Genomic DNA, 25001 nt, shown 5'->3' with positions numbered 1-25001 from the left:
TCCAGCCAGACGTTTTGTGTGATTTACTCTACATATAATTTAAATAAGCAGGGCTGACAATATACAGCCTTGATGTACTCCTTTCCCAATTAGGAACCAGTCTGTTTTTCCATGTGTGGTTCTGTTTCTTCTTGACCTGCATGTAGATTTCTCAGGAGGCAGGTAAGGTGGTCTGATATTCCTATTTCTTTAAGAATTTTGTACAGTTTGTTGTGATTCAAATAGTCAAAGTCTTTGGCATAGTCATAAACCAGAAGTAGATGTTTTTCTGGAACTCTCTTGCTTTTTCAATGATCCAATGGATGTTGGCAATTTGATCTCTGGTTTCTCTGTCTTTTCTAAATCCAGCTTGAACATCTGGAAGTTCATGGTTTATGTATTGTTGAAGCCTGGCTTGGAGAGTTTTGAGCATTACTTTGCTAGTGTGTGAGGTGACTGCAATTGTATGGTAGTTTGAACATTCTTTGGCATAGCGTTTCTTTGGGATTGGAATGAAAACTGACCTTTTCCAATCCTGTGGCCACTGCTGAGTTTTTTCCAAATTTGCTGGCATATTGAGTGCAACACTTTCACAGCATCATCTTTTAGGACTGGAAATAGCTCAACTGGAATTCCATCACCTCTACTAGCTTTGTTTGTAGTGATGCTTCCTAAGGCCCACTTGACTTCACATTCTAGGATGTCTGGCTCTAGGTGAGTGATCACACTGTCATGGTTATCTGGGTCATGAAGATCTTTTTTGTATAGTTCTTCTGTGTATTCTTGCCACCTCTTCTTCATATCTTCTGCTTCTGTTAGGTCTATACCATTTCTGTCCTTTAATGAGCCCATCTTTGCATGTAATGTTCCTTAGGTATCTCTAATTTTCTTGAAGAGATCTCTATTCTTTCCCATTCTATTGTTTTTCTCTATTTCTTTGCACTGATCACTGAGGAAGGCTTTCTTATCTCTTCTTGTAATTCTTTGGAATTTGACATTCAAATGGGTATATCTTCCCTTTTCTCCTCTGCCTTTCACTTCTCTTCTTTTCTCAGCTATTTGGAAGGCCTCCTCAGACAGCCATTTTGGTTTTTTGCATTTCTTTTTCTTGGGGATGGTTTTGGTTACTGCCTCCTGTACAATGTCATGAACCTCTGTCCATAGTACTTCAGGTACTCTGTCTTATCAGAACTAATCCCTTGAATCTATTTGTCACTTCTACTGTATAATTGTAAGGGATTTGATTTAGGTCATACCTGAATGGTCTAGTCATTTACCCTATTTTTTTTTCAACTTAAATCTTAATTCGGCAATAAGGATTTCATGATCTGAGCCACAGTCAGCTCCTGGTCTTGTTTTTGCTGATGATACAGAGCTTCTCCAGCTTTGGCTGCAAATAATATAATCAATCTGATGTTGGTATTGACCATGTGGTAATGTCCATGTGTAGAGTCTTCTCTTTTGTTGTTATAAGAGGGTATTTGCTATGACCAGTGCGTTCTCTTGGCAAAATTCTGTTAGCCTTTGTCTTGTTTCATTCTGTACTCCAAGGCCAAATTTTCCTTTTACTCCAGGTATCTCTTGACATCCTACTTTTGCATTCCAGTCCCCTATGATGAAAGGACTGGAAGGACTGATGTTGAAGCTGAAACTCCAACACTTTGGCCGCCTGATGCAAAGAACTGACTCACTGGAAAAAACCCTGATGCTGGGAAAGATTGAAGGCAGGAGGAGAAGGGGATGACAGAGGATGAGATGGTGTGACATCACCGACTCAATGGACATGAGTTTGAGTAAACTCCAGGAGTTGGTGATGGACAGGGAGGCCTGGCATGTTGCAGTCCATACGGTCGCAGAGTCGGACATGACTGAGCGACTGAACTGAACTTAATACCTCAGAGTCATCTCACGTCAAGACAAATGTGTTCTGCCTCCCCTTGCTTTCCTGTATTTATTGTGTTTACTTTTAATTATATTTACTCTGAGATCTCCGTCTGATAATAGGTAATAGAACATGACTGGAGTCTCACCGCTCAAGCTCTCCTGAAAGGACAAAATCTATCCATTTCTACTATTGATAGTAGTGGTCGAGACTTCCTGTGTCACCGCCCAGCAAGCGTTGTTCTGATTACACAAATGGACTCATTTAATCTTCACAACAGCCTGATGTAGTGAGTACTTTTTATTATCACCTCCATTTTACAATCATGAACTCCCAACGTGCCTTTTGTGTTGCTGCCGATCACCCTCTACTTCCTCTTCCGTGTCTTTTCACACAGACCTTTCACAGCCGTTCTAGAATGTTCTCTAATTTGATGACACTTGTCAAATGGTTGACAACACTTGACAAACACTTGTCAACACAGGAGAAGTGGAAGACAAAGGTGAGAGGGCCTTAGGAAGTCAAAAAGAACGTGCATTTCTGATTAGGCTCTATATTGTCTTGGGGAAAGCTATTACTTACTGCGGGGAATCAGGCTTTCCATTAAATGTATCAGAGGAAGCCAACTGGAGCTCTTGTTGCTGGAAAGGCCAAGCTGGATTGTGAGCCTTTCATCCCATGAGGTCACAGGACTAGAACACCAGATGCCTGTGACCTCCGGATGCAGCAAAACTCTCCTAGGTTGTTTAGTCACTAGGCTGTGCCTGACTCTTTTGCCACCCCATGGACCATCTCCTGCCAGGCTCCTCTGTCCATGGGATTTCCCAGGCAAGAGTACTGGAGTGGATTGCCATTTCCTTCTCCAAAACCTCTACTAACATCTGGCCGATTGAGGGCACCAGGGTTTAGAAGACACAGGCTGTGGAGGGCTGGGAGGTGGATCATGGCATTTGCAGGAGACAGGCTGCCTGTTCCATCCTGTGCCTGTGCTTCAAATGTCCTCTGTGCACCTTCCTGTCAGCTTAACTGCAATATTTACATGTCAAACAGCTTCCTAAAGCTGAGCACAGAAGAATGGATGCTTTTGAACTGTGGTGTTGGAGAAGACTCTTGAGAGTCCCTTGGACTGCAAGGAGATCCAACCAGTCCATCCTAAAGGAAGTCAGTCCTGGGTGTTTATTGGAAGGACTGATGTTGAAGCTGAAACTCCAATATTTTGGCCAACTGATGGAAGAGCTGACTTATTTGAAAAGACCCTGATGTTGGGAAAGATTGAAGGCAGGAGGAGAAGCGGCTGACAGAGGATGAGATGGTTGGATGGAATCACTGACTAGATGGACATGAGTTTGAGTAAACTATGGGGGTTGGTGATGGACAGGGAGGCCTGGCGTGCTGTGGTTCATGGGCTCGCAAAGAGTTGGACATGACTGAGTGGCTGAACTGAACTGTACCCTTTAGACTCTCTATTAACTTCCTGGGAACATGTGGGAAGAACTGACCACACACCGAAGGCATGTATTAACACACAACATGAAAGCTTTTCTCAAGTTCTGAGAAGACTTGGAGTTTTAGGGTCTCTTCCTTGAGGGCACTTCCTGTCTCCTGCCTGGGGTTCCCAGTGGGAGAAGAACACAACGGTAGAGACTGGGGCCGACTTAGGTGGAAACAGCTGGGAGATCTGTGAACGCTGTCTCAGGAGATACAAACAAGCCCTCAGTTAACTCCTAACATATCAGGAAAGGCGTCTCTCCCACCGGCTCCCAGAAGAGGTCTGTGAAAGGTCCTGGTCATCTGTGCATTGGACAGAGCTTCAAAACCAGCCGGCTCAGCCTTCTTGGCAGCATCCTCGAGACTCTCCAATGCGGTATTGCGGCAGACACGTGGGCCACCACAAAACTGTGCTGGTCAGGACTGTAACCTCCCCACCCTCCCCAAAACATCTAAGGTTTCTGCTGGGAATCGGAAAATTACTGAGTGATACTATTCCGTCTTTCCCTGCCCAGGCCAATTTTTTCATCTACCACAGAACCCACAACTTGGTATATGTACTACATCTCCAGGCATTTCTTCCCGGGAGGTTCTACTCCACAAATTTCAGTTACATATGCTCTCTGCAGGACTGTTGGTGAGTCTCCAAAAAGAGGGCTTGAAGAAAAGTAGGTAGAGCTGCAATAAAGTTGCCTCCAGAAATTTGGAGACAAAGGGAAGATTCTTAGGAACTAGTACAAATTAATCTGAGTCGAGGTAAGCAGCCTCCTTAGAATATTTCAAAAGAATATAGGATGCTGTGTTATCAGTGTATAGACTTTCACAGTTGAAACAAACTATGCGAACGTTGCTAGTAGTATCTGACATGGTAGGTACTCAACAAACGCCAGCATATTATTTTTTGTATCTTCTAGTCCAAAATCTATTTGTTGTAGAAATCATTTTGGGCCTCTTTGCTAGAATCTTCTTCTCTGAGAGTGAGCATAAATATATTTCTCTGCAGTTTTTTCTTATAATCTTCTATTTCTGGAGACTTTACAGAATAAGCCTTCTCTTTCTTGGCCGTAACAAATTTTGAGGGTAGTCATTTTGTTCCTCAAACATTCTTTTCCATTTGAAAATCCCCAAGGTCCTCAACCTTTCTGCTATGACCTGTTTTTGAGGCCTTCAGCATCCTCTTCACTCCCTCTTAACATAAGTACCTATGTTTGTCCCTCTTGGAATGTGGACACGAATGGGACACCTCAGGGCCATCATGTTTTCTCATTGTCATCTACGGAAGGTGGCATGAAATTTGTTTCACTGTCCAGTTTGTGCTAAGAAACTATCTTACTATCTTGCTAGTCAAGGAAACCTTCACAGATTTTTAAGTCACGTCTCCCATCTAAGAGTGAAGATGGCTGATGGTTCATGCACAGCTGTTTTCCTCTCCTTTCATGGTAGTTGGATACCTGGCTACGTAGCTAGAGATTACATTGCCCAGCCTTCTCTGCAGCGAGGGTCCTGACTCCACTGTTGTCAAATATAAGTGATGCACTCAACTTCCACATTTGGGCCTTTAAACATTGCCTCTGTGCTTCTCTGTGCCTTTTTCTTTTACTGATAGCTGGAAGCTGCACAGGCCTGTGACCAGGCTCTAAGGATGCAGATGAGGACCACATTCAAGGGGGCTGATGGAATTACAAGAGGGAGACTGAGGCCCTGAATGATCAGTGAAGCAGGGAACTGGCCAATCGGGACCTTTAACAACGAGATTTGTATCAGTCAACCATTGGCATGGTAGTGTGTAACAAACATCTCCCAAAATATCTGTATTCACGCCTGTGGGTCCGTCAGTCAGGGGCAGCTAGGCTGATCTAGGTTGGGTGCATCTCCTGGCTTGCTCCCCGTGTGTCTTATCCTCACGGGACCAGTGCCTCCTTCGGGTTCAGTCTTCCCTGGCAGGCCTTTAGAGTAACAGCACATATGAAGAAACATGTGACATCTATGAATGAATAGTGGTTTATGGTGTTCATTTTCTACAACCCTCTAACACATCATTACTTGCCAGTGTTCCTTAAAGATTCTTTACTAAGGTCCAGCTGTCTCATTCCTCTCAGGAGTTTGGGACATACTTCAGAAGACACAGTTTTAGGGTACCCAGAAGATCTTCTGTTACTTCTTCACCAACTTAGATCTTAATCTCTCAGTGTCCCAACACCAAAGTCAGAGGAGACAACCAGGTTGTGCCAGCCCAGAGAATGGCTTGATTTTCCCGGCTCCGGTGTCCACTCTGATCCAATTGTCTGTGGTCAAGGAGATAGGATCTTAAAATAACACGACACTTTCAACATCTTTCTTTAGCAGGGTCTGTGGATGAGAGGAAATTTCAAAGAAAAGGGTGGAGGGAGCTAGGTGCAACCCTAATCATACTGAATTCCTAGAAATGCAAAGTCATAGACCAGACAACGGGTCATGCATCCTTACCCAGAAACTGACAGCTAGGGAGTCCCAGCCTACATTGATCTCCGCCGCTGGCCTCCAATGAACCATACCTCCTGATGTTTACACCCTTCAGTGCTCCTCTCCCACATGACTCTGGACTTGACCATGGGCTTGCTTTGGTTATTGAGACATTAGCAAAGTGATGCCAACAGACTTGCTAAATGAACTCACACTGGGAACTGTCCTCTGGAAATGCTCCTTCTTAAAAGCCAACTGCCATTCTATAAGGAAACTTGGGCTACCATGCTGAATGGGAAGAGGAGGCCCCAGGCCCAGTCACTGAGTACATCCCACGAGTGACCTCAGACGTACCACATGGAAAAGAAGAACCACTCAGCTGATGCCAGTCAGTCCAGAGAATCATGAGAAATAATAAATTGCTGTTGTTTTAAATCACTGTTCAGGGAAGGTTTATAAGGCTACAAAAGATTTATTAAAATACAAGCCTTGTTTAAAATTTCCTTGGCTACAAGACTCATCTAGACATCCACATGTCTGGCCAAGGACTCTTGGAGAAAATTTTCTGGCTTTGGGAATACTGCCAAAGAGCCCTAAAAATGAAATCTGGAGATGTCTTCATTCTCTCTTGGAAATTGAGAAAATTTCCCCCTCAGATCTTGAACAGAAAAGGAAAATCCTTAAGTCACAAGGCATAAGAAAGTCTTGCTAACCAGCCAGGTGAGTCTAGACTCTCACAGAGCTCCACACATTCCTCTCTTAGGCCTGTCACTCCTGTTTTCTCCTCAATAAGTACATCAGCTTGAAGGGAAGGCTGCAGTTGTTTTTCTTGCTGGTTCTCCCAAGATACCAGGGGCGTTCCCAAGTGGTACAGTGGTAAAGAAGATGATCGCCAATGCAGGAGACTAAAGAGATGAAGGTTTAATCCCTGGGTCGGGACGATCTCCTGGAGGAGGAGAGGGCAACCCGTTCCAGTATTCCTGCCTGGAAGTTTCCATGGGCAGAGGAGCCCGGCAGACTACAGCCCATGGGGTTGCAAAGAGTTGGGCCCGACTGAGCAATTGAGTGCCTGAGCACGCACATGCACACACACACACACACACACACACACACACAAAGACACCAAGAGAGAAAATTGTTTTCAAGTAACTCCTGTTTTATCACCCAGTCTCCTGTGAGATTGCCTGTAGTGTGATGGGTTTAAGTCCTTAAATATTGAAGGGTAAATTTTCCTAATGACAAAGAAAGCTACCTAGAGAGGCAATCACCATCTTCTGAGGTCATGAAAAATACTACTAGGTGGGACTTCCCTGGTGGCAAGTGGTTAGGAATCCGCCTTGAAATGCAAGGGACACAGGTGTGATCCCTGGTTAGGGAACTATTATCCCACAAGCTGCAGAGCAACTAAGCCCGCGTATCATAACTGGAGAGCTTGTGCTCTGAACCAAAAGATCCCACATGATGCAACAAAGACCCGACTCAGCCAAATAAATACTTTGAAAACCATAAAAAATTCTTCTGGGATCTTGGGAATATTTTGGCTGGGTATCTCAGAATAACTGTCTCTGGCTGAAGGTGTCCCCAGTTACTTTCTGATTCCATTCAGGATGCAAGGCTCCAAGTACTATTAAGTGTACCAAGGGATTTCTATTCCAAAACACCAAGACTGACATTAAAAACCTCTTAAGTCAGAGACTAAGCACTGAACTTTGCCCAGAAGCAAACTTTCATTCATTCATTGAACAAGTATGTTATTGGGCAACTACCCTATGGATCCATATGATGGCTGAGCAGATATTTCTTCTTTTGAGGCTTGCCAGCATGCATTCTCACCTTGGGAAGAGTGAATCAAACAATTTTTTTTTTTTTTTTTGACGATGGGAGATAGCCTCCTTCTTTTGGATCCAGTTCGATGAGTCTTCTCTCCCTCCCCAAGCCAAGAGAGAGGCTGTGATCCAAGCCAGGCCAATTAAATGTTCTTGCTCTGGATTTTAAATCAAAACAGATTAAAAAGACTGAAAACAAGTTGGCACTCGGGGATCTCACACCCCAATCAGGCTGCTTTTACTAGAACATTTCCTGCCACTTTAACTTCACACTGTTTAGGACTGCCTTATTACTACTCGTTTCCAAGCCCTGTTCTCTGGCCTATTGATTCCAGATGTCCTTCCAACAAATCTCATTTTCCTTAGATTAGCCACACCGATTTCTGTTGCTTTCATCCCAAACACCCTGACTGGACACAAGAAATGAATGAAACAGACATAATCCCAGCTTTCAAAGTCTATCAGTCTGGTCGGGAAGATACACACTAAACAAATGAAAAAGTGTACATTACAGAGAGTTGTGAAATAAAGGGACAGGGTGTCATGAGAGCCAGGAATGGGGTGACCTAATTGACATTTCAGTGGTGTTGCTGAAATCTGAAGGCTGAACGGGCTCAGGGAGACAGGGTGGAGGGAAAGAACCTCTCTGGCCGAGGACAGAGAACAAGCAAAGGCCCTGAGGCAGGGAGATGTTTGCTATGTTCCAGGAAGGAATGGAGGCTGGTGTCTTTGGGAGGCATGAGCTAGGGCTACTCCTGGATCACACAGTCTCGTAGGTTACGGGGAGAAGTTAAGTTTGACATCAAGACAAGAGGCAGATGTTACTGGAACATTTTAAGTCTGTGAGGATGTGATCTGATTAGATTTTTAAACAATTCCTCTGGCTGCTGTGAAATGAGGCAGCTTAGAGGACAAGAACTAGGGAGCCATTGATTGTTCTGGGAGGGTGACAATGCTATTTAGGCTACATAGCAGCAAAGGAGAGGGAGAGCAGCAGAGTCCTACTGGAATTTGTCGGTTTGGACACAGGGCCTCCCGCTCCAGAGTGTGACTGCCCGTGGCAAAGACCAGCCTTGCTCCTGCCTGAACCCCCTGCAGATCTGCATCCACTGTGCTTCTCCAGAGTTTCATAATTTATGAAGTGCTGCTCTGTCCAAATCTCACTCGATCCTCGCAGCAACCTCGAGGGGTTGCTGAAAATCAGATAACGAAGGCTGGAAAGGGGCGGTTGAATGGCAAAGATACACAGCTGCTAACAACCAAACCAGGACTCAGATCCGACACCTTCCGTGATCGCTGCTGCCTCCAGCTTAGTAGAAGGAAAAAGAAAGTGAAGTCACTCAGTTGTGTCCAACTCTTTGCGACCCCATGGACTGTAGCCTATCAGGCTCCTCAGTCCATGGGATTTTCCAGGCAAGAGTACTGGAGTGGGTTGCTATTTCCTTCTCCAGGGGATCTCCCCAACTCAGGGATTGAACCCAGGTCTCCTGCATTGTAGGCAGGCGCTTTACCATCTGAGCCACCAGGGAAGTCCAACTTAGTATCTAATGTATAAATTGTGCAAGCCCCAGGAACGTTCACAGATCTGAAAGTGAGTCGAGATCTTCTATGCCGGTCGTGGACATTCCTCGCCCAGATGAGCCTGAGCTCTGTCTGTAGGATGGTCCTGCCACTTCATTTGCATCCCTCTCCTTCCCTTGCCTCGTGGCTTCTGAAACCACTGTCCAGCTTTGCCCAGCACACGCTGAGCCCTCTTTGGCCAAGACATCCATGCCTGCCCCCTTTCATCACATTCTGCCTGAGTCTCCGTCAACATTCTTTGAGTCATTTCTGCCATCCTTCCCTGGAACCTCTGCCTCCCTCTGCCTGGGTTAATGTCTGGACTGGCAGCATCAGCGTTCCATGGCAACTTGTTAGAAATGTGAACTCTCAGGTCCTGCCCCAGGCCTACTGAATGAGGAACCGGGGGGTTGCCCGGCCATCTGTGCTGTCACTGGCCTGCCAGGTGACTGATGCATACCAGAGTTTGAGAACCACTAGCCCACGTCTTCTCAGGAACAGCCCTGGTGCTGCAGACAGCTGAGCCCAGGGAAGGCTGTGTTTCCTATAAACCCAAGTCAGGGGCTGAAGTCCCTGACGGCTCTGACTGCACTTCTGGGCCCGCATGGCTGAGAAATGGGGACAGCCCCAAACTGAAGAACTCAATGAAGCTCCGAGAGGTATTTTCAGGGCCAGTCTCCCGTTAGGCCTCTCTCCTTGGCTTGCAGACAGCTCCTTCTTGCTGTGTCCTCCTGGAAGTCTTCTATCTGAGTGTGTGCACAACTAGGGTGTCTTTTTGTGTCTGATCTCTCTTCTTATAAAGTCACCTGTCAGGCTGGGCCAGGGTCTATCCATATGACCACGTGTAACCATGTGGTGGTAGTGGTCAGTCACTCAGTCGTGTCTGACTCCTTGTGACCCCATGGACTGTAGCCCTCCAGGCTCCTCTGGTCCATGGGATTTTCCCAGTGAGAATATTGCAGTGGGTTGCCATTTCCTCCCCCAAGGGATCTTCCCATCCTGGGGATTGAACCCCCCTCTCCTGCATGGGCAGACTGATTCTTTACCACTGAGCCACCTGGGAATTTAACCAAAACCACCTTTTTAAAGGCCCCGTCCCCCGATACAGTCATATTGTGAGGTGCTGGGGGGTTAGGACTTGAATATATGAATTTATGAGGGGACAGCTCTGTACAGACTATGACTAGAATTCTCTTCAGTGGAGTAGGGAACAACTGTAAGAGGTGGTCAGAGAGGGTTTCCCAGAGAAGATGATGCTTAACTTTAGTCCTATAATATGTTTCCAAGTGGACAGGCATTGAGAGTGAATTCTGGGCAGAGCAAGGTACCCTGGGCAGGTAAAGAAGTGGGACAATTGGTTGGCTTGGAGAGAAGTATGTCAGTGGCTAGAGTATGCGGTCCATGATGTTGTATCTTGCTGCCCAGGTCAGGGGAGTCCAGGGGCCCAGTCTAGAGTCTCCAGTAGCTTTGACTAATGTATCATTTGGGTTCTTTGGTTACTGACTCAAGTTAGGGTAAGTCAGCATGGAATTTATAAAAGGATATTAGGGAGCTCAGAGAATTGTTGGGACGGCAGAAGAATTAAACACAAAAATGGTGCCTTGGGGAATGGTGCCCATCAGAACTGCTTAATTACTTTGACAGAGTGATCCCTGCCAAGGGACCAACAAACAAGCTCTGACAGCTTTCTCTGCCCTTCAGTTCAGTTCAGTTCAGTCGCTCAGCTGTGTCCGTCTCTTTGTGATCCCATGGACTGCATCATGCCAGGCTTCCCTGTTCATCACCAACTCCCAGAGCTTACTCAAACCCAAGTCCATAGAGTCGGCGATGCCATCCAACCATCTCATCCTCTGTCATCTCTGCCCTTGAGACCCTTCAATCAAGATGCAAGATCCCAGACTGATAACATCAAGTATTGGTGAAGATATGACTGATAACATCAAGTATTGGTGAAGATATGACTGATAACATCAAGTATTGGTGAAGACAAGGAGCAGCTAGAACTATCCTAAAATGCTGATGGGAATGTGAACCAGTACCAAAACTTTGGAAAGTTGTTTGGCAATATCTACTAGATATAAAACATACTTACCATGATTCAGCCATTCCCTATTTTCAAATACAAGAACATTTGGTGACACTTGAAGGAATTAGAGTGTATCAAGTCATTGCACTATTTCCTTGCTTTTCCTTTAGCATCATCTTCTTTCAGTGCTCTTTCAGATCAACAGAAGTCTTGCCAATGAACACACATAATTTTTGTTTGTTGTGAACCATCTCTTCTTTTGTAGCCAGTGGTACTCTGAGCTATACTAGCATATAGCACAGTCATGGAACTCCACATCCTGACTGCTTTCACTGGAACAATGGGTGTAAATAAATGGAAAATAAGTAGAAAATAATTACTGTAAATGTTTCACATGGATATAAACTTGGCAGCATCACCTGAAAGTTTCTCTGTACACCACTGTGCCTGTGGAATGGGTTGAAGAGCACAGAGCTAGTCTTTGTATCTAGCAGGGGCTAATGCCAGGTAATAAAATGGCATTCATTGAGTTGAATGGACTCCCCATGATTTGCTTGGGGAAAGCCCTGCCTGACTTCTCCTGTTGGTCTGATTCCAGGCTGGATCACTCAACCACTGCCCCAGTGATGACTCTGCTCAATGCAAAAATAATCTTCAATTAGATACTTTGCTCAGTTTAAAAATTATGTTCATTTGGCCTCTTCTGACTTCTTGGCCAATGTTTTTCAGCCAAAAAACTAAAATCTGAAACTGTTGCCTGTGCATGTCCTTCAAAGGACTTCCCCCATTACAGTCATTTTTTTAGAGTGTCTGTACAGAGCAGTGTGCCCATCAGTGTGGTTTAGACCAATATACAGTTGATCCTTGTTATTCAACTTGGTATTATGGTATAATGGTATAATATTCTTGGTATTATGTCCTCTGAAGTCATCAGGAACACTGAATTAGTGAACACTGAAACATTGTTCCTAGCGGAAATAGAACCTTGACTATGAAAGCAATGCAAGTATTTGACTGGGGGGGTTACACATACATTTTAGTGAGTAGGTACCATTTGCAAATATAGACTCAATGAATAATGACGACTGGCTATGTATGGTTCATATTCTTCATGAGAACTTAAATCCTCTAACCCATCTTTCCATCCTTGCCCTTTCTCCCCAGTCTATGCTTAGCCTCTGGACTCCAAGCTTTTCAACAGTCATTTATCTTTATGCCATCCAGGATGGCAGGCTGCAGTATCCTGGAAGGCACACACTGCCTAGTGTGAGCATATATATACCTGATGGAAGGTTATAAGAGATACTCTCAAGATTCCTCCCACCCCCTACCTCCTTCAGAGCCCTTTTCCTCCTGTTTACTCTCCTTTCTCCCCCTTCTGCACTTCTTCCTGAGGCCCACTCCCCCACACTCTCACCTAGCTTTGCTTTCAGACCACATTTCCTCTCCCCTCACCTGTGACCCTCCTCCCCAGAAGGCCCAGAAGGTCTTTCAAGTACTTTCCTTTAGAAAAACTGATCCCTTGCAGTTTTGGTGACTGCAACTACATTGCTGGCTACTTTGTGATTTCATCCTGACCTGGAAGTTGAGGATGGAGAGTCCTTCAGAGGAACCAGCTTGCAGAGGCCCCCAGGGGCCCTGGTACCGTTAGAACAGAGCTGGAACCACCACGGTTATCTGGGGGCTGATCAGTTCTACCGTTGCAGGACACATCCATCTACAGCTCAGTGCTTGAAAACAAGCATGTTTCCCTCATACATCAGGGACTCCAGGCTGGGCTCAGCTGGGTGGTTCTGCTCTTCTCTGTTTGGCTTGATCATCACAGTCCACCGGGGGTCAACTGATCTGGGATGGACCTGTTGGAAGTGGCCCTGCTCCAGTGTGTCTCTTTCCCCTCCTGGAATGGTGGGTAGACTAGAGCATGCCCTTCCTAAGGCAACTGCATGAGTGCAAGAGAATAAGCAGAAGCACTCATAAAGCCTTAAAAGCCTAGGCTCAGAATCAACATACTGCCTGGAGTGTGGGGACCCCCAAACCCCCCTCTCAGGTGTGCCAGAAGTCACAGGGCTCAGTATCAGACGCACACTAAATCAGCAAAGGAACAAGGCACCAAGGGCCGGGTCTGGGGGCCAGCTGTCCTCTCCCGGGGGGGTCTACAGACAGGGCCTATCTCTCCTAGCAGCAACATATGATGACACAAGGGGAATATTGGCAACAAGGGACACTCCCCTGAGCCTTGGTGGCCAGGGTTCTCACCGGTCATGAAGGCACAGCTGGCTGCTGCTGTGTTTACCGCAGTGTGGACCAGCCCCTCCGAAGGTCCATGTGATGCTCTGTAGTCCCAGGCATCACCATAGATAGCACTGTGTCACTATCTGGTTTGGCTCCGGGTAAACAAGGACACTCTTGTCAGGCAGGATATCCCCGGGCTTAATGCTACCTCCCAGGAAGCAGGAACCAAGCCTTCTTTGGAATATGCAGAGTTTGGAGTTAGTCCTTTAACACAGGCTGTCTCTTCTGTCTCAGTCTAGTGACTGTGTCAGAGTCAGGGGGCAGTGTGGTGTCACAGCTGAAGGCATAGCTGCAGGGATGGAGGGTGAGCTGGGGCCACTCATGCCACCCAAACAAGGGCCTGTCTAGGGTGAGGACGGGGCCACAGTCCACCATGTTCTCATCATCCTAGAACACCACACTCCCTGCATCCCGTGTGCTGTCCTCCACTTTCCCATAGCTCCTCATTTACCAGGAAAGTCCCAACTCAGGCTGTAAAATTGAGGGCGCCCCAAAGCTCTCTCTGATGACCCTCAGCAAAGGCAGAGCCTTCTGAACTGACTCAAGCTCCACCCTGCCCAGTGCTCTGAGATGAGATGGCCCCTGTCCCACGCTCCTTTCGATTCTTCGTCTGTCCTCTTCTCCTGATTGGTCCCCGACTTAACTTAACCAGGACAATGATCTCCCTGCCTCACATGTGCCTTGGAGGCTCCCTGGCCCAACCGTCTGCTCCCATTCCTGACAGCCTGCCCACTGCCCAGCGTGGAAAGTGCAGATCAGTTCTTCTGAGGGCTGTTTCCAGTCCCCAGTCCCCATATTCCCACCTGGTTCTTCTCCTCCCAGCTGCTGAAACGATTTCCAGATTTTCAAGGCAGGGAGGAATTGGTGAGAACTCTTCACAATCCACGTCCCTTTGCCCAGGCTTGTAAAACACTTTATGTGCAAATATATTGTCTCCTCCTTGGCACCTGGGGTGTGAAACTGGGCTGGCAGCAAATCTGGTCTGAATCCAGGCTACTCCTGGGCCTCAGAGCAAAACCAGGCCACTCGCAGAGATTATTGACCCTGAAGATGAAGCTTTCCTCTTCCCAAATGTCACCTCCTCCATGAAGCCTTCCTTAGACCCTTAGGGGATAGTGATTTCTCTCCAGTCTGAAACCTCATGAAGGTCTCCATACAGATTCTTCCTGGTAGTACTTCCTTTTCCCTGAGAGCCCCATCTCATCTGTGTTGTAGGTAATCGGAACCATATCTATCCCCTTTACATCTACCCCCTAGAGTCAATGTTTGTTGAATGACTATATTTGATGATAGCTGACAGATGGCCCCATGGGCCCTAGTCTCTAAAAGGCAGATCTAAACTGGAAAAAGAAAGGTCAGCAGAGTTCTTTGTTCACCTCAGCCCTAAAGCAGGTACAACAGGCCACCCCATGGGGAGCCTGGCGCAGGGACCTTCCAATGCCTGGCAGGCGGCCCGTCAAGAAAGAAGAAACCAGGATGCAGGCTCCCTGAGGGTGGGGATGTGTTTTAGTTTATACCTTCAGGGCTCAGCAAAATGCTGCCCACCTAGAAACAGTGAGGTCCAACAAAGCCACAAGGAGCAGGTAATACAAGGCTCAATTTAGAGACAGAACTGAAGCAAGCAGCTTCTTAAAATAAGGCCTTCCAGTGGGGTGGGGGTGGGAAGGGTGGGGGTGGGAGAGTGGGCCCAGAGTCAGCCAGTAGGTTCTTTTTCTCTTCTGCTCCCTCCAGAGTTGAGGCTGTGTTCTTGGAGCAGCAGCGCCCCCACCATCACCGGCTCCCACAGACCCCCAGGTGCCAAGATGCCAGCAGGCAGTGGAGGCGTGGAAGAGGCTCCCTCCACAGCCGAGCTGCTCACCCTTCAATGTGCACGTGCTCAGCCCAGGTTTTGTGAACCTGCAGCTGCTGGGTTTGTAGGTCTGGGTAGCGCCTGAGATTCCACAGTTCTCCCAAGTTCCTGGGTGATGCGGATGCTGCTGGCTGAGGAAGGTATTTGAGTGGTGATGGGCCAGGCTAGCAACGGGTCTCAGAGCTGGCAGCCTATGGTCACCTGGCAGAATTTTAAGCTGCTGCTGCTACTGCTGCTAAGTCACTTCAGTCGTGTCCAACTCTGTGTGACTCCATAGACGGCAGCCCACCAGGCTCCCCTGTCCCTGGGATTCTCCAGGTAAGAACACTGGAGTGGGTTGCCATTTCCTTCTCCTATGAATTTTAAGCTACTGAGGCCTATTGCCAATAACTGGATGGTTATTGTGAGGTTAGTGGGTCTCCAAGTTCAGGCCCTGGGCTGGCAGCACCAGCATCAGCTGGAAACTTGTGAGAAATGTAAAAGCTCAGGGGCCCTCACAGACCCCCAAACTGCAAGGGCGAGTGCAGGAATCTAGGTTTTAACAAGCCCTTCAGGTGCACACTGAAGCCTGTGAATCTCTGCATTTTCTGCCTCCCAGTGTGATATAACAGGAGGTGCAGAATATCACACAGAATCACCATATGGGCTTCTTACCAGAAGTACTTGACCTGAGTCTCTTCTCAAGGAAACAGTGGTTATCCTATCCTGGTAATGCTGTGTGGTTGTGGAGAATGTCCCTTTTTTTTTTTTTTTTTTCCATTTATTTTTATTAGTTGGAGGCTAATTACTTTACAATATTGTAGTGGTTTTTGTCATACATTGACATGAATCAGCTATGGATTTACATGTAATCCCCATCCCATCCCTCTGGGTCTTCCCAGTGCACCAGGCCCGAGCACTTGTCTCATGCATCCAACCTGGGCTGCTGATCTGTTTCACCCTTGATAGTATACTTGTTTCAATGCTATTTTCTCAGAACATCCCACCCTCGCCTTCTCCCACAGAGTCCAAAATTCTGTTCTGTACATCTGTGTCTCTTTTTCTGTTTTGCATATAGGGTTATCGTTACCATCTTTCTAAATTCCATATATATGTGTTAGTATACTGTATTGGTCTTTATCTTTCTGGCTTACTTCACTCTGTATAATGGGCTCCAGTTTCATCCATCTCATTAGAACTGATTCAAATGAATTCTTTTTAATGGCTGAGTAATATTCCATGGTGTATATGTACCACAGCTTTCTTATCCATTCGTCTGCTGATGGGCATCTAGGTTGCTTCCATGTCCTGGCTATTATAAACAGTGCTGCAATGAACACTGGGGTGCACGTGTCTCTTTCAGATCTGGTTTCCTCAGTGTGTATGCCCAGAAGTGGGATTGCTGGGTCATATGGCAGTTCTATTTCCAGTTTTTTAAGGAATCTCCACACTGTTCTCCATAGTGGCTGTACTAGTTTGCATTCCCACCAACAGTGGAAGAGGGTTCCCTTTTCTCCACACTCTCTCCAGCATTTATTGCTTGTAGACTTTTGGATAGCAGCCATCCTGACTGGCGTGTAATGGTTGTGTAGTGGTTGTGGAGAACGTCCCTTTTCTTAAGGGAGACATGCTGAAACATTTAGGGGTGAAGTGTCAATGTGTGCAGACTGCTTTGGCATGGTTTGGCCAAAAGAGAATGCATGTGTAATAAGAGAGACAGTATGGGTGTGGCAAGATGTTAATAGCTGGTAAATTTAGATAAGAGGTTTAAAGGAGTCCCATGAACCCTTCTTTCAAATTTTCTGAATTTGGGGAATTTTAAAAAATAAACGAAGAAATAGTAACCATGCAGGGTCTGGCCTCTGGTGTTCTCTGATGCAGTTGCTTGAAGGTAAAAGCTGAATCCATTGTAAAATCTCCTTCTGGTAATGCAAACGCAGAGCCAGTATTGAGGACCTCAGTTGCAGGGCAGCTTTTCTTAAACTGTGTTCAAAACAACCACCTGCACCAGAACTGTCTGGGCTGCTGCTTTAAAATGCAAGTCCTGAGCCTCATTTGTGCCCTGGAATGAGGATCTCTCAGGCCAGCACCATGGAGAATTCTGATGCTAATATTTGAGAATCATTGTTTAAAACCCTTTGTCAGAGCATTAGGTCACCAATCCAGGCTACAACAGGGCCCAGGACATAAAATGAACTAGTACATGTACGCCCATGGCTGATTCATGTCAATGTATGGTGAAAACCACTACAATATTATAAAGTAATTAGCCTCCAATTAAAATATATAAATAAATTAAAAATAAAATGAACTAGTAAAGCAGGCTGGGTATAAGGCAGTAGGGAGCAGTGAGAAATAAAGGAGACAAGAGAACAGATGCTCCCTTTAAAGCCCCAGCTTCCAGCTGACTGTGGCAAGAATGTGTTGCCAATGTTGCCCAGCATTGTCAAATCTTTTTTTTTTGGAAGATATACAAGAAATTCAGAATTTTTAATCCCCCAGTTTAAAAGTGTTGATGACTTTCTCAATCAAAATCCAAACACTGTAGGGTCTGCAGTGATGTCCCTTCTTTCATGACTTATATTTGTAATACATGTGCTGTCAATGTGTGTGTGTGTGTATTCAGACAAAGCTAAACAAAACATCTCTGGGGGTAATGTGCAGCCTCCTTACCACTCATCTGTAACTTCTGACTTGGACTTAGCTAAGCAATCGGGATGCTATGAGGGTCATGGTTCAAGGGTTCTATAGCTTATCAGAGAAAATCCCACAGCCGGCATTCTAATCGTGTTGTCACATCCTGGAACAATAGTTTCCCCTGCAGGAATCTTCCCAAACATCCCCTGCAGATTTCCTCTGTTGTTCTTTAAGCCTGATGGGGCTGAGGGGGCGGGAGAACCTGAGTGAGTGGTGCTTCCACTCCAAAGGGGTTTCCCACTTACTCTGGGTACTTTCTATGATCCAATGGATGTTGGCAGTTTGATCTCTGGTTCCTCTTGCCTTTTCTAAATCCAGCTTGTATATATCTGCAAATTCTCGGTTCATATACTATTGAATCCTAGCTTGGAGGGTTCTGAGCATGACCTTGCTAGCATGTGAAATGAGTGCGATTGTGCAATTTGAACATTCTTTGGCATTGCCCTTCTTTGGGATTGAAATGAAAACACTTTTCCAGTGAGAGTTGGACCATAAAGTAAGCTGAGCGCTGAAGAACTGATACTTTTGAACTGTGGTGTTGGAGAAGACTCTTGAGAAACCCATGGAAGGCAAGGAGATCAAACCAGTCCATCCTAAAGGAAATCAACCCTGAATATTCGTTGGAAGGACTGATGCTGAAGCTGAAACTCCAATACTTTGGCCACCTGATGGGAAGAGCTGACTCATTAGAAAAGACCCTGATGCTGGGAAAGATTGAGGGCAGGAGGAGAAGGGGATGACAGAGGATGAGATGGTTGGATGGCATCACCAACTTGATGGACATGAGTTTGAGCAAGCTCCAGGAGATGGTGGAAGACAGTGAAGCCTGGTGTGCTGCAGTCCATGGGGTCGAAAAGAGTCGGACAGGACTGAGCGACTGAACAGCTACAGCAACTGGGCACTTTCTGCGGCTCCAGCCCAGCAACCACGCCACCTGCCTGCACGTCCTGGGCTGCAAGGTCTCCGTCCCAGCAACTCTGCTGCCCTGTTGTGTGAACCTGGGCAAGTCACATCCCCTCTCTGCACCACCAGCTCCTTTCCGTGGCAAGAGACTATAGCCATTGGTTTTTTTTAGCGCAGAACTCTTTTTTTTTTTTTTTAAATCGAATGAAAATTTATAGCAAAACCCAAATATAAAGCAAAATGACACAAGGTTAATTTTTCTAAGGTTGACTGGGACACATGAATACTTGCCAAACCTCTCATACCGCCATAAAATCCCAGGAAAAGAGTTTGAAAACTACAGAGCTTAGTTATTTTCAATAAAGTTTTCCAATTTGGAGATTTGCTTTTTTTTCCAATTTGGAAATGCCATTTTTATGGGATTTATGGGATTTCAGATATTTATGGGCAATTTGCTCTAGGTGTCCCACTTGTTAATATTTTACTTACAACTGTAGGGAAGGCCACTTCTTCAAAGCAATTTTTGAAGCCTCCTGATTATACAGAATTGTGCTAGAAGCTATAAAGGAAAACAGTCATGGCTCCCAGTTACCTGGCATTAGAATTAAAAATACTGAGAGGTCAAAGAGGAAATGGGCTTTGGACAAATTCTCATCCTGTGCTTTTTGACCTTTTCTAACCTATGGCTTCCTTATGACAAGCATAAAGATCTCATGGACTGAGAGTTCTTGATGTCATCCCACAACTGCTTTGAGAAAAATTTTGTTCAACTTTTCTTTGTGTAATTTATCTAACAATAAATTACAATTTATTGTAATAAATTAAAATAATTAAAAGACAATAGGTATTATATTTTCATGTTCCACATGAAATTATTTAACAGAGCATTATTTACTTGCTTTTTCCAAAACACACATGTATGCCACCACCAAAGAATGGAACCCTCTCCTTCCTTCCAGTCATTGAGTATAACTGACCAAATCCATTCATCCTCGTTTGTGCTTAAGCCTTGCTGTCTTCAGTTATGAAGTGTGAGGCCTTAATACTGGAAGTGAGGTGGGTCTGGGGAGTTGGTGGGGATACAGGTGAAACCAGAGTAGCCTTGGGTTGATTATTGTTGAAACTGGGCAAATGGTCTATGGAGATTCTTTGGTGTTCTCTCCACTTCTATATGTTTCAAAAATTCCCATAATGAAAGGGTTGAAATGAAGATGCTGTCATCTGCCTGCATGTTGGAGTGGAGTGTTTCGCCCCGCTGCAAACCTGGAAGTGTGTTGAATGGCATCTTCAGTTGCTATAGCCACTCCTGACCATGTTTCTCCTGCCTCCACTCCCCGACTCTATCCATTTTGTCATACCAGAGTATCCTACTGCGCCCCTCTGAGGACACCCAGGGAAGTGCAGCAGTCCAAATCCCAAGTCAGCGGAAGCCCCTCATTCTGGGTCCCTTCACTGGCTTCTTTTCAGTAACCAGTGGAGCTGGTCCCGGCCACTGCAAGTCCTCTCTAGCCTGGGGTACAGAGGGTTAACACTCTGCCTCTGGAATGACTGGGTTTCCCTTTGGTCAGAGCTGCCTTTTAGGCTCATGCCTTGGTGATGACTCAGTACAGACCAGCATGACCGTGAGTCTGTGGCTCCCGAGTCCGGCGTAACTGACCTGTATTACCAGAAATTAAGACTGTTTACACTTGACTTCTTCATCCAGGTTGAAACAACACACCTGTGTCCTGAGTGGTGGGAAAGGCTTCCGTAACACTGGGTGCCTCATGGACGGCAGCCTCCAGGGATAAAACAAATCAGAAGCTGCTGCTAACTAAAGAATCTGTGGCATTCAAACGCAGGGAAGGGGTTGTGGGGGTGCGGAGTGGGCGGGCAGGGCACCAAAAGGACTGACATGCGAAAAATCCATCTGTGACAAAATGGCTTCCAACTAATTAAACAGAGAAAAACCTCTTTTAGGGAAGATAATCCTATTGGATCAACTTGCAAGATTTTTCCAGCCACCTTCTGCCTCTTGGAGCTTCAATTAAAAGCTATTTAGCAGATGGCAGTTTCTGAGTCACAAACTTAGACTGTTTCTGAGTCACAAACTTAGACTCTGGCAACCATGTGAGCTGTTGGTTTCCCAGGGGGTCCCGGCCACATATGGCCCTGGAAGAGGTGTGACCGTACGTTCCTGGCGGTCAAGAGAGAGTCCTTGCACATCCTAGCATTCAGATGACAGGCATGTCAGTGCGCCCATCAAGGGCGATGAGCAGGAGGGACTTTACTGCTAATTCTGGAATTTGGGGGCTCTGGCCCCCAAACATAACATAGCAAGGCTGGCAAGGAGCCTAAAAACACATCGTGTGTGTGTGTATGTGTGTGCTCAGTCGTCCACGCGTGTCCGACTCTTTGTACCCCCAGGACAGTAGCTGGCCTGACTTCTCTGTCTGTGGAATTTTCCAGGGAAGAATACTGGAGTGGGTTGCTATTTCCTGCTCTAGGGGATTTTCCCGCATCTCTTGTATCTCCTGAGCTGGCAGGCAGATTCTCTACCGCTGCACCACCTGGGAAGCCCACCCTGGAGATATCATCTGGCACAACCCCTTCTTTTTATAGAACAGGGAAACCGAGACTCAGAGAGGCGATGTGGTCTATCCAAAGTCACCTCGCAAGGGAAAACCAGAGTCAGGAATTAGTCTCAGTCTTGCTTACTTTAGAAATGACTTCTCTGTTTATTTTAGGGACTTGATTCATTGCCTGGTTCTCTCCCAAGTTCTCTCCTTACACTCAGGGGGTGCCTCAGGGACATTTCCCCCATGATCTGACAAACTTGTCAGTAGAGAGGCTGGAAAAGGTCACTGTGTCCTTCCTCCGGTTCACTGCAGGAATCAGAGCTTTACTGCCCTCCTCCTCAAAGCGTCCTACTAAAGCTGAAGTCCCAGCTTCCCTTGGGTGCTGTCAAAGAGAAGCAAAGCCGAACATTGTTCAGAGGCAGCAAGACAGATTTCATTCAGTTCTACTGCAGTCGGGGAGAGAGCTCAGCTCAACTCCACTGAAACAGAGGACAGGAGGCCTTACACCCTGGGGCATGCTAAAGGAACGTAACAAAGGATGTGATGGAGGCTGGGTGATGGGTCAAGGCCACCCGTATTTTGTTGTTTTGTTTTTTTTTTTAATAATTTTATTTGTTTGCTTTTGGCTGTGCCGCATCTCTGTTGCTGTGTGGGCTTTTCTCTAGTTGCAGCAGGCAGGGGCTGCTCTTCATTGCGGTGTGCGGGCTTCCCATTTGTGGCAGTTCTCTTGTTGCAGAGCAGGGCTCTAGGGCACTCAGGATTCAGTAGCTGGGGCTCCCGGGCTCCAGAGCACAGGCTCGGCGGTTGTGGCACACAGGCTTGGTTGTTCTGCGGCTTGTGTGGTCTTCCTGGACCAGGGATCAAATCCGTGTCTCCTGCATTGACACGTGGATCCTCCACCACTGAGGCACCAGGGAAGTCCCCACCTGTGTTCTCTACTGAAAGTGGGCTCCCATCTCCACCCACGTTCCCCCTCCTCCCTTTGGAGGCTGGGAGACACGGCCCTGCCCTTCTTGATGATTACCTTTCAAGTGATGGCTCCTAGGTCCTCAAAAAAGATAGTACTGGCTTATGGAAGATACATCACAACAGCACAGAGAAAGGATTTCCAACTGCAAGTTCTTCAAAGTAAATGCTCATAAGAAAAGGGAAGTCAGGGGCATATAATCAGGTTTTGGGAACAAACAGTAAATCCTTTTGGCAGTGTTGAGATTTCTATGAAATTAAAACAGGCTGGCTCCTTGGAAGGAAAGCTATGACAAACCTGATAGTGTATTAAAAAGCAGAGACATCACTTTTCCAACAAAGGTCTGGATAGTCAAATTTATCATTTTTCCAATAGTACGTATGGATGTGAGAGTTGGACCACAAAGAAGGCTGAGTTGGACCATAAAGAAGAATTGATGCTTTCAAATTGTGGTGCTGGCGAACACTCTTGAGAGTCCCAAGGACAGCAAGGAGATCAAACAAATTAATCCTAAAGGAAGTCAACCCAGGATATTCATTGGAAGGACTGATGTTGAAGCTGAAGCTCCAATACTTTGGCCACCAGTTGCAAAGAGCCAACTCATTGGAAAAGATCTTGATGCTGGGAAAGACTGAGGGCAGGAGAAGAGGGTGACAGAGGATAAGATGCTTGGATGGCATCACTATCTATCTTGTCATCTGTTCTTGACTCAGTGATCATGAATCTGAGTAAATTGCGGGAGATGGTGAAGGACAGAGGAGCCTGGTGTGTTGCAGTCCATGGGGTCACAAAGAGTCCAACGAGACTTAGCAACTGAGCAGCAACAATTTCAGGGGACTGGGACCGTTGTCCTGGGGATGCAGACCTGAGGTGTGTGTGTTGTTCAAGTGTCTTAGTATAGAGCATGGACAAAATCATTTGTGCCAAGAGCCTGCAGTTCTCATGGGCCAACAATGAGGCCCAGCCAACAGTCAGAGGAGGCTGATTCGAGTTTGGTCAAAGAATAGTTTCTGTTAGCGCCGATGAGACTTCTGCTGCCCTGGCAGTCAGGAAGTTGATTCAAATGTTTTCCCATGCTCAGTTCAGTTCAGTTCAGTCGCTCAGTCGTGTCCAATTCTTTGCGACCCCATAAACCGCAGCACACCAGGCCTCCCTGTCCATTACCAACTCCCGGAGTTTACTCAAACTCATGTCCATTGACCAGATGGACCTTTGCTGGCAAAGTAATGTCTCTGCTTTTTAATATGCTCTCTAGGTTGGTCATAACTTTCCTTCCAAGGAGTAAGTGTCTTTTAATTTCATGGCTGCAGTCACCCTCAAATTTCCCATGTAACCTACTACAATTTAAGCTTATTTCTACCTGTTCTGTACTGTGGCTGGAAGTTAGTTCATGTTCTACTTGGATTGCCTCTTATGTTTATAGTCAAACTTTCCCAGACTGGATTTTAAGTCGTTTGAAGATAAGATCCATGTATCACATTAAAAAAAAAAAAAACAAACCTTCCATTGTACCTTGTAAGTAGCTGATTTGATAATTATTTTCTGATCAAAATCCCAGGTCACATTCCACTTTCAATGGTACTCACCAACATTCTACATCCTATTTCTGGAACCAGCTCTGTGGTTTTTCTCAACCTTCTTCCAACATGGGAGGCCAAAATCAGGCTCAGCAATTCATGTCTGTACATCTCGAGAGCACATTCTCTTTTCAGAAGGCCCTCGAGAATTCAGTTCATCCGGTTTTCGCTGAGCGCCTGCTATAGGCCAGACGGATGCTGCTCTGGGTGCCGAGGAGAGATCAGCAGGGCGTTGTACTCTCATATGATGCCAAGTGGACCAGCAGGAGACTGAGCGGTAAGTCAGTGATCTCAGGACTCAGTGAGGCGCTCAGAGGTAGAGGTGTGTATGTGTACAAGTTCCTCAGTCGTGTCCGGCTCTTTATGATCCCAAGGACTGTTGCCCGCCAGGCTCCTCTGTTCATGGAATTCTCCAGGCAAGAATACTGGAGTGGGCTGCCATTCCAGGGGTCCCTAAATGCGAATGGATGGAAAATGGTCAGGAAAGGTCTCTCCAGAAGAGACAGTGTTTGCCTGGGCTGGCTTCCCTCAAAGCAGTGTTGGGCGGGGGCGGGAAACCATGTACAAGTGACTTATTGAGAGACATCTGAAGAAGCCTGTCAAGACATGAGGGGAGTGAGATAGAACAAGAGACCAAGTTAGGTCTCTGCTGGAGTCTAGCTCTCATCCCAGGGGACTTTCCATGGGGAGTGGGAATAACACCAGAGCTGTCTCTCTTTGAGCCAAAGAGGACAGACTTCTGGACTCTTACCAGCCAGTCACTGGCTAGAAGCTGCATCCCAGGGGTAGAGTGCCTAGCCTCCCATATATTTCTAGGGGAGAAGCCCCTGTTGGCAGAGAGTGAATCTTGGGGAAGGATCTGGCTTTGAGCTGTTAGAAGCTAACACTCGTAGCACTTGGGGGACAGGTGTCCTGCTCAGCTAACAGGGATCAGGGTGAGTGCCCCCAACCTCTAGCACAATGCCTGAGCTGACTC

At 46.4% G+C, this 25001-nt stretch overlaps 1 long non-coding RNA gene across 1 annotated transcript; it reads right to left on the bottom strand.

Annotated features, from left to right (window-relative positions):
* Window positions 1-245: 245 nt before the first annotated feature.
* LOC122675190 lies at window positions 246-18493 on the bottom strand. Its single transcript, XR_006335218.1, has 3 exons — window positions 18275-18493; window positions 9432-9434; window positions 246-282 (listed from the first exon to the last, which is right to left on the bottom strand). It is a non-coding gene; the product is annotated as an uncharacterized LOC122675190 (long non-coding RNA).
* Between the last annotated feature and the right edge of the window lie 6508 nt (window positions 18494-25001).

Source organism: Cervus elaphus, chromosome 19 (genome assembly GCF_910594005.1).
Source record: "Cervus elaphus chromosome 19, mCerEla1.1, whole genome shotgun sequence".
NCBI lineage: Eukaryota > Metazoa > Chordata > Mammalia > Artiodactyla > Cervidae > Cervus > Cervus elaphus.
This window is presented reverse-complemented; position numbering and strand designations above follow the sequence as displayed.